Source organism: Dendrobium catenatum, unplaced genomic scaffold, assembly GCF_001605985.2.
Source record: "Dendrobium catenatum unplaced genomic scaffold, ASM160598v2 fragScaff_scaffold_621, whole genome shotgun sequence".
NCBI lineage: Eukaryota > Viridiplantae > Streptophyta > Magnoliopsida > Asparagales > Orchidaceae > Dendrobium > Dendrobium catenatum.
In genome coordinates, this window is record NW_021319083.1 from 9,084,817 (window position 1) to 9,093,433 (window position 8,617).

Sequence of the window (8,617 nt, forward strand, 5' to 3'; positions counted from 1 at the left end):
TAAGGAGAAAATAGCAAAAGGTGGTGTTCTTTCTCATCCATCAGATGCTAAAGCGTGGAAACATTTTAATCAAGTGCATGCTTCATTTGCTGCTGAGCTACGCAACATAAGATTGGGATTATGTGCTGATGGTTTTACACCCTATAGTCAAACAGCTACACCGTACTCTTATTATCCAGTTATATTAACACCATACAACCTTCCACCATAGATGTGTATGACTACTCCGTACATGTTTTTAACTCTTATAATACCTGGACCACATAATCCGAAAGCAAAAATTGATGTTTCTACCTGACATTCCAACAATTATTGATTTTCCAATACTATCAGAGTCTAAATTTCTGGTTTATGGTGTTGAACATAATTGGATTAAGAAAAGTATTTTCTGGACATTACCATATTGGAGAACTAATTTGATAAGGCATAATCTCGATATTATGCACATTGAGAAAAACTTTTTTGATAATATTTTTAATACAATTATGGATGTTAAAGGTAAGAGTAAAGATAATGTCAAGGCAAGGATGAACATTAAAGAGTATTGCAGGAGAAAAAAATCTAGAGTTAGTAACAACAATTGACGGTAAAATAATGAAGCTCAAATCTCCGTACACTTTCATGTTAGAGCAAAAAAGATCGATATGTCAGTGGTTTAAAGGTTTGAAAATGCCTGATGGCTATGGATCAAATATAAGTCGATGTGTTAACATGAAATCTGCAAGGTTATTTGGACTTAAAAGTCATGATTGTCACATAATTATGGAGGTTCTTCTTCTAAGCATAGTATGTATGTTATCCGAGTATATATCAAATTCGTTAATTGAGCTTAGCATTTCTTCAAAGACCTATGTTCATCTAAGCTAAGCGAAGATGCTTTACAGAGGTACGAGGATAACGTACCAATCGTCCTCTGCAAGTTAGAAAAGATATTTCCCCTTGGTTTTTTTGATTCTATGGAACATCTTCCAGTCCATCTACCTTATGAAGCTAGAGTTGGTGGACCTGTACAATATTGTTGGATGTATCCTTTCAAAAGGTAAATGGGTTTAGATTTTTATTAAGTTTGAAATATTTTTGAATAAATTGAGATAACATAATTTTATTAACTTGTTAATTGTAATTGTTTAATAGATATTTGAACAAGTTAAAGAAATATGTTAAGAATAAAGCACGCCCAAAAGGATCAATATGTGAAGCCTACTTGTCTCAAGAAATAACTCACTTTTGCACATACTACTTCGAGCCTCATGTAAGTAGTACAAGAATAAAGATTGGTCGTAACATGGACTTTGATGTAGAAGAACAATCACATACTGCACTATCAGTATTTAGAAGGCTAGGAAAGCCCAGTGGCAAATGTGTTGAAAGATTTCTTAACGAATTAGAAATAAATACAACAAATTTGTATATGCTACTGAATTGTGAAGAAGTTGAGCCAATCTTAGAGTAAGTTCTTGCATAGTGTTAATAATGAGTAATGTTTATTAATTTAAAATACTAAATTATTATTTGTCACCAGGTATTTCATAAGCAATTTGCCTTTGACAGATTCGTTGGATATTGAGCTAACAGTTGCAAAAGAATTTCTAACTTGGTTCAGATCATATGTGAGCACATTAATCTTAAAAAATTAGATCTTATTTATTATAAAAAATACTAATGTCTGAAAATGTTTCTAGGATTAAAACCCTGATAATAAATATTTTGATAAATGTTTGCAAGCACTAGCATGGGGTCCAATGTGAAAAGTAAGAACTTGGCCAATATATATAGTGAATTGGTTCAGATTTCATACCAAGTTGTGGAGTGAAGGAGGAAAGACTGAAAATTGTGGAGTATGTGTTTGAGGAAACACTCATGAAGAAGATGAGTGTGATTATTATGATATTTTAAATGAGGTTCTTGACCTGGAGTACACAGGAGAAGATGAGAACTTTGTAAGCTTGTTTAACTGTCAATGGTATGATCCAATACAGAATAGAGGCACAAGGATTCATCCTACGTATGGTTTAGTAGATATAAAATAAAGTAGAAGATACGGAAAGTTTGATCCATTTGTGTTAACAAGTCAAGCTATTCAAGTTTATTTCAGCAAATATCCCAGTGGTCGTAGAGAAAAACAAGATTGGCTAGCTATCATAAAAACAAAAGCACGGGGAATAATTGATCAATAATACATTATAGCAACTGCATATCAATAGGATGATATATCAAGTTGTAGGCTTGTTGAAATTGAGGAGATGCCAACTACAACCTCTAGCATTGAAATGGAGTTAGAAGATGTGAATAGTTCAACTAGCTCAGGCGAAGATGAAAATGAAGATGAAAGTGAAGACACCCTTGAGAGCAATGAAAATAGTTTTGATGATTCTGAGTAGTTGTTGTAATTTAGTTTTGCAAAATTTTACTTTTTTGTAATATTTTAAAATGTACTTTTGAAATCTAAGAAATGAAAATGTTAATTTCCAACTTGTATTCTAGCATTCTTTATTTTTGTAATTCATTAACTACTCTTTTAATTGCTTCTTGTATTTATATTCTGTTATATTTAAAATTGTAGAATTGTATTTTTTTATTAATTGCTTCTTTTGTTTGTACTTTTTATATATTACAATGCTTTACTAATTATTTATTTTAATGCAGATGGCTTCAGGCAATGATCCTCCTCGTAAATCATTTGCTTCAAAGTTCCGGCGGAAGAAGATTACTGCTAGCAGACCCACACAGCCTGAGGTAGGTGAGGGACCTTCAGTTCCACTAGATCTACCAGCACCACCACTGCCACCACCTTCCAGGAGCCAGCAGCATTCCCCAGAGTAGGGTCAGGGTCAGTCAGATCCACCTGCTGTTGTACCTCCATACTTCCCTGGCCCCTTCCCTGGTCACTTCCCTCCTCCCTCGACGAGTCTTCACTACTCCTCTCCAGATCAGACACATGCCTCTCCATTCTATCCATATTACCCCCCACCATCATCACAGGTAGCTGGTCCATCCACTGGTCCCCACCCTCCTTACCCTTACCCATATTACTACCCCTATCCGGTGCAGCATGAATAGGGTGGACTATCTAGATCACCAGAGGTTGGCGCTAACGATCATGCAGCTACAACAAATAAGCGGCAATACATTGAGCCCGAGGGCGATAAGTAAGTCAGTTTATATTATTAATTAAGTTATTTGTATTTTGATATATTACATATTATTGACCAAAAAAGTAACCTGTAGCTTCAATCCTTCAAGGCCACCTATACATATGATCCGGGATATTATAAAGAATAAATATGATGCTCCTACGTATCCTGGAAGAAGACCCCAAAGCCAATTAGAGATATGTGGTTTGGAGAATTTCAGGTATGTTTTTTTAGTATGATTTCAAATATATGATTTAATTTGTACTAATCTTTTTGATATTGCCTAACTTTTTAAAGAAAGAATTTAGGTGGTTGCCTAAGTACAACACGAGGATCAGATCAAATTTTGAGAGGAGAGGAAAGACCCGTCTCAGGAACATGTTCACAGACATTACAAAGTCTGGATAGTGTCCTAATTGGATTGGAGAGGGTGTTTGGGCTGATTTGAGTAGTGCATGGGTGACCCCTGAGTTTATAAAAAAGAGAGAGTAGAATAAACAGAACAGAGCCTCTGACTGTGGCAGTTTAATAAAACTAATTGTAACGCGCAGGATGATTTCGTACGAGCTAGAGAAAGTCGGCAGTCCACTAGCGAGGGATCATCTTCAAGATCGGCCCACATTTCTGAGTATCATACATGGTCAGATGTTGTTAGTGGAAGATAGAGGGGAATGGTATATGGCATGGGTTCACAAGCTTTTGCTATTGAGGGCAGTTTATCCATTTCTGCATTTCATGATCCAAGTGGAGCTGAAGAATCTGTAAGCGAGAGGGTTGCAGCGCTGACTAGAGAGATTGAATAGATGAGAAGAGTTCAATCTAGAGAGATTAAAGAAATGAGAAAAGTTTAAAATGAAATGCAAGCAGAGTTGCAATCCTACAGAGCTGAAAATCAAAGGAAGAAGGAGCAAGAGGAGCAGCCATCTGCAGACATTGAGGATATAGCTGGGATTAGATCTTTTTTATGTTTGATGATTGTATTTAAACTTGTGAACTTGTGATTGTAACCTTATTGAATTTAGAACTTCGTGAACTAGTTTTATGTTTGATGAACTTATTTGGAACTTCTTAATGTTTGATTGTAAACTTGTTTATTTGATTTGTGGTTATGTTTATAGTTTTGATGAATATAGCGACGTGTTGCCCAAAATATCTTATTATGTATTGCTCTTTCTGCAGGTTTAGACTTTAGGGTGAACCTCCCACAAATAGAGGGAATGCTTTCAATTTTTTTTTCAGGTGCTACAGGTTTCTAGCAGCCAACACGCCAGAAACGACGATACTAGACAGCCAAAGTTAGCCTTCGGTAACGTTATTACACCATAGGTATTATACCTGTGGTTACCGATGCCCACCGGTGGTGTTATAGTTGAAGTCCACGCGGTGTACACCATCAGTAATTCCGTCAGCTTTGACCGCCGGTTATTGTCGGTAATGGTAGCGGTGGTGTACCGGCGATTTAGCGAACACACGACGCCCGCTTTAACCGCCGGCTTATGATCGGTAAGGTGACCGCCGGTTAGCCGTCGATAAATTAACTGGCGGCTTGACGGCCGGAACGCCGGCGATTACAAATACGGTCATCACCGGCGGTGTATACAGTCGAAAAACCGCCGGCTAAAAAAACCATCGGTAAAAGGTCGCCGATAAGGGTTTCCTACGTGATTTTTACCGGCGGCCTTAATGCCGTCGAGAAACCGCCGGTGATAAAAAAATCGCTGGTTTAGCCATGCTAACCGCCAGAAAAAACTGTCAATTTTTTGGAGTTTTTCCTGTAGTGCTTCATCATCCTAGACGATCAATACAAATCATGCCTAAATTGAACCTATGATGGGGATTAATTATGGTTAAATTTTGTAATCCAATCATCTTGGATGATCTGTATATCGTACAGGATGATGTTTGCCGACATACTTCATTTTCCTAAATCGTCCAAGATGAAATATCATAATTTTTCTTCTAATCGTCCCGGATGATCTAAAATATCATCCTGGATGATCTGTATAATTTTGTAGTGATCATCCTAGACTATCCTAATATTGTTCAAGACTATCAGGTCAAATTCTATCATTATACTGGACGATCCTATGATCGTCCAAGATGATTTTGGGTGCCAAAATTGAGTTTTAAGGGTTTTCTGAAGCCCTCCTTTTAATAGCATCGATGGGACAATCCTAGGATAGTCCTGGACGATATTTGGCACCAAAATTGAGTTTTTAGGGTTTTTAAAAGAGCAATTTTTAAGAACATCGTACGGGACGATCTGGAAATCGTCAAGGACGATAATGCCGGTTTGGTGCATTTAAGAGCCTTTTGGGAGGTCTTCTATTTAAGCTTTATCAAGTCACTTGATATGTGTCTTTAGCAGCCATTGAGACTTCATTTCTTCTAGAGAAAACTTGACGAGAGAGCCTTAAAGGGAGAGAGGAAAGGGTTGAGTTTAAGAGAGGGAGAAGATCCTTGGAGGGGGTTTCAAGGGAGTATGGAGGGGTCTTCACACTGTTTCTCCGGCAAGCTTGCGCCTTAGTACCATCGGATTTAAGGCTCGTATTGAGGGAAGTTTTGGGATGAAGAAGATCTCTTTGGTGTCAAAGGACCTGGCTACTCCGCCACATCGGGGAAGGTGGAAGTGATTTTGTATGGGATTCTCTGCCTAGCTGTGGGGCTAAAGGAGAGACACTGAGTTTAGTGCAATATTCAGATGGTGCCTCCGAGGAGTGGATGTAGGTCAAGATTTTGCCGAACCACTATAAATAGGTTTGACCGAACCACTATAAATGTGGTGTGTTCTTTCTTATTATTGCTTCCGCATTATTTTCTTTCGCACTTTGATTTCTGTGGTGATTTTGGTTTGAGTTTTATCTTTGGTTTTAAAGTTATCCAATTCACCTCTCTTTTATTTAGCCTTGGGCCAGTTCATAAGGTTTTAACATCCCTAACAAACTTTCAAGTGCCATCTGAGCATTTTCATTTTTAACGTTAGGAATTATCCCAACAATAGTCTCCTTCCACTTTGAGCTCATTTTTCCAGAGAAAAAATATTAATGTAATGCAAGCCAAACAGCTTGACTTATACATCCTAATAAGATTTTAAAAATGAGTATGTGATCCTATCAAATCCAAGTGAAATATTCTTACTAAGGTCTTTCACCACCTCTTCCACTTCTTGAAAAGAGAACTCATCATCCATAAGCTTACAATCTTCCCACATAACTTAAATATAGATGGTGGCTTACCTTCCAAATTGCAATTTCTCTCCCTCCATTTGTTACTAAAGAAGTTGAAGAAAATATCATTAATATCCGCTTGAAAATCAACAAGATTTCCATCACAATTCTTCACATGATTAATGAAATTACCATTCCTCCTACCAATAGCTAAAGCATAGAAGAACTTGGAATTCATATCACCTTCTTCTAGCCACTCCACCTTTGCCCTTTATCTCCACCATCCTTTTCTTCCTCTAATCACATGCTTAAGTGTTTAACTAAGCAAGTGTAATATTAAGCACATTAACGTCGAATCTGAGTAACAAGAGCTTGTCATCAGAAAATCCACCATCTTTCTTCCTCTAACTAAAGATCAACAATCTCCTTTTTAAGCTTTTCCTTTAATCCCAATTTGGCATTACTCCAAAAGTATAAGGATCTCAAAGTTTTTTGAAGCATCCAGCTAAGAACCTCCATAGGATTGCCATCTATAAATTTTCTCCAAGACTTCCACACGACTGCTAATGAAGCTAGGTAAGACACCCAAACCTCTTCAAATCTAAGAAATATCTTCTTATGAAAACCAGAGTGAAAAATCTTTAAAATAATAGGGTTATGACTAAAAGATACCCTTGCAAAATGCCTCATCTTTGCTTGTTGAATCAATTCTAACGCCTTAGTGTTTAAAAAATATCTATCAAACCTCTCCAATATCTGTGCACTTCCTTCTTTATTATTGCACCAAGTAAACTTTGATCCAACCAATCCGACTTCATGAAAATTATTATTATTCATAAATGACTTCATCTCTTGAGGACCAAGAGAAAATTTAAACCTCTTTATTGCCCTTTTATCCTCTTGGGACAAGATATAATTAAAATCACCACCTATCACTGAAGTAAAGGTCAAGCTGGAGTTTAATTCCAAGCATTCCTATAATTTCCACTTCTTATACACATCTATACTACCATAAATAGTAGAGACCAGGAAAGGGAATTTATGAAAAACCTTCAATTCCCCAATAACACATTGAGAAGTAACTTTCAACACTGAAAATGATGCCAAAACACACCCCAACAAAACCATAATCCCTCCTGACAAACCATCAGAAGGAAAAATGATGCTAAATCAGAACTCCACAAAACAAAATCAGACCACCACCTAGCAACTTCTACCAAAGTTCTATTTTTCCTCTCAGCTACTCCATACTGTTGAGGGATCCTAATGGCAGAGAAGTTATGTTCTATCCCTATCTCTTGACAGAAAGTTTCAACCCCGTCATTCTCTAACTCTTCACCATGAACAATATGAATGTTTAAAATTTCACACCATAATTTTTTTGGTATATAAGTGGAGAAGGTCTAAACTCCTCCAATTATTCAATTTTATGTGCTAAGAACTTAACCCAATTAAATGTACAGAAGTCATCTACTATTAAAAATTCATATGTCTTCCCTCCTAGGCTGGCTGTACTAACTGGTCCAAATAGCTCTGTATGAAGGATTTCTAGTGACTTAGAGGTGTTGATATCTTTGATTGAGTGAAATGAAGACCTAACTTATTTCCTTAGTTGGCAGGCATCACATAAGTGGTCTTAAGTGAAGTCTAGCTTAGCTATGACTCTAACAAAATTTTTTGGGTAATATTCCTAAGGGTTTCCATGCTTGTATGACATAGTCTCCTATGCCATAGCTAGGAATCATCAACAATAGTTTTAAAACACAAGGAATCAGAATACGCAATGCATTTCTCCAAGGATTAACTTGATCTGATGCTATTGATTTAGGCAAAACATCATTCATCTTAACTACATCTGATACTTTATCCTTATTCAGGAAAGAATGTAGATTATCATTAACCATTCTCAACGAATTCTCATTTATCATGTTGTGTCAAGGTCCAGGGATTGCATTCGAATTCACAAATCGGTTAACAAAAATCTTCATTCCAGAAGTTGATGCATTAATATCAGATGTAATTTCAGATGATTTCAAGTTGATAGGAGTCACTGTATCCACCGTATCTACAATGGCTTTTCCTTTACTTTCCACATGTTTGATTAGCTTTGGAGAAGGATTAGAGTTTTCCTTGATTACCAAAGCTCCTTGACGATTCATCCAATGCGATTGAATTTGTTTTTTAGAATTCAAAATTGCCGAACCATCTCCAGTCTCCATGATATTTGAGTTTCCTACAACCAACAGAGAATTTGATAACAAAGAAAGTGTATCGAATTCCAAATACTGACCTCGCCGAACGTTATTGACGATGCTC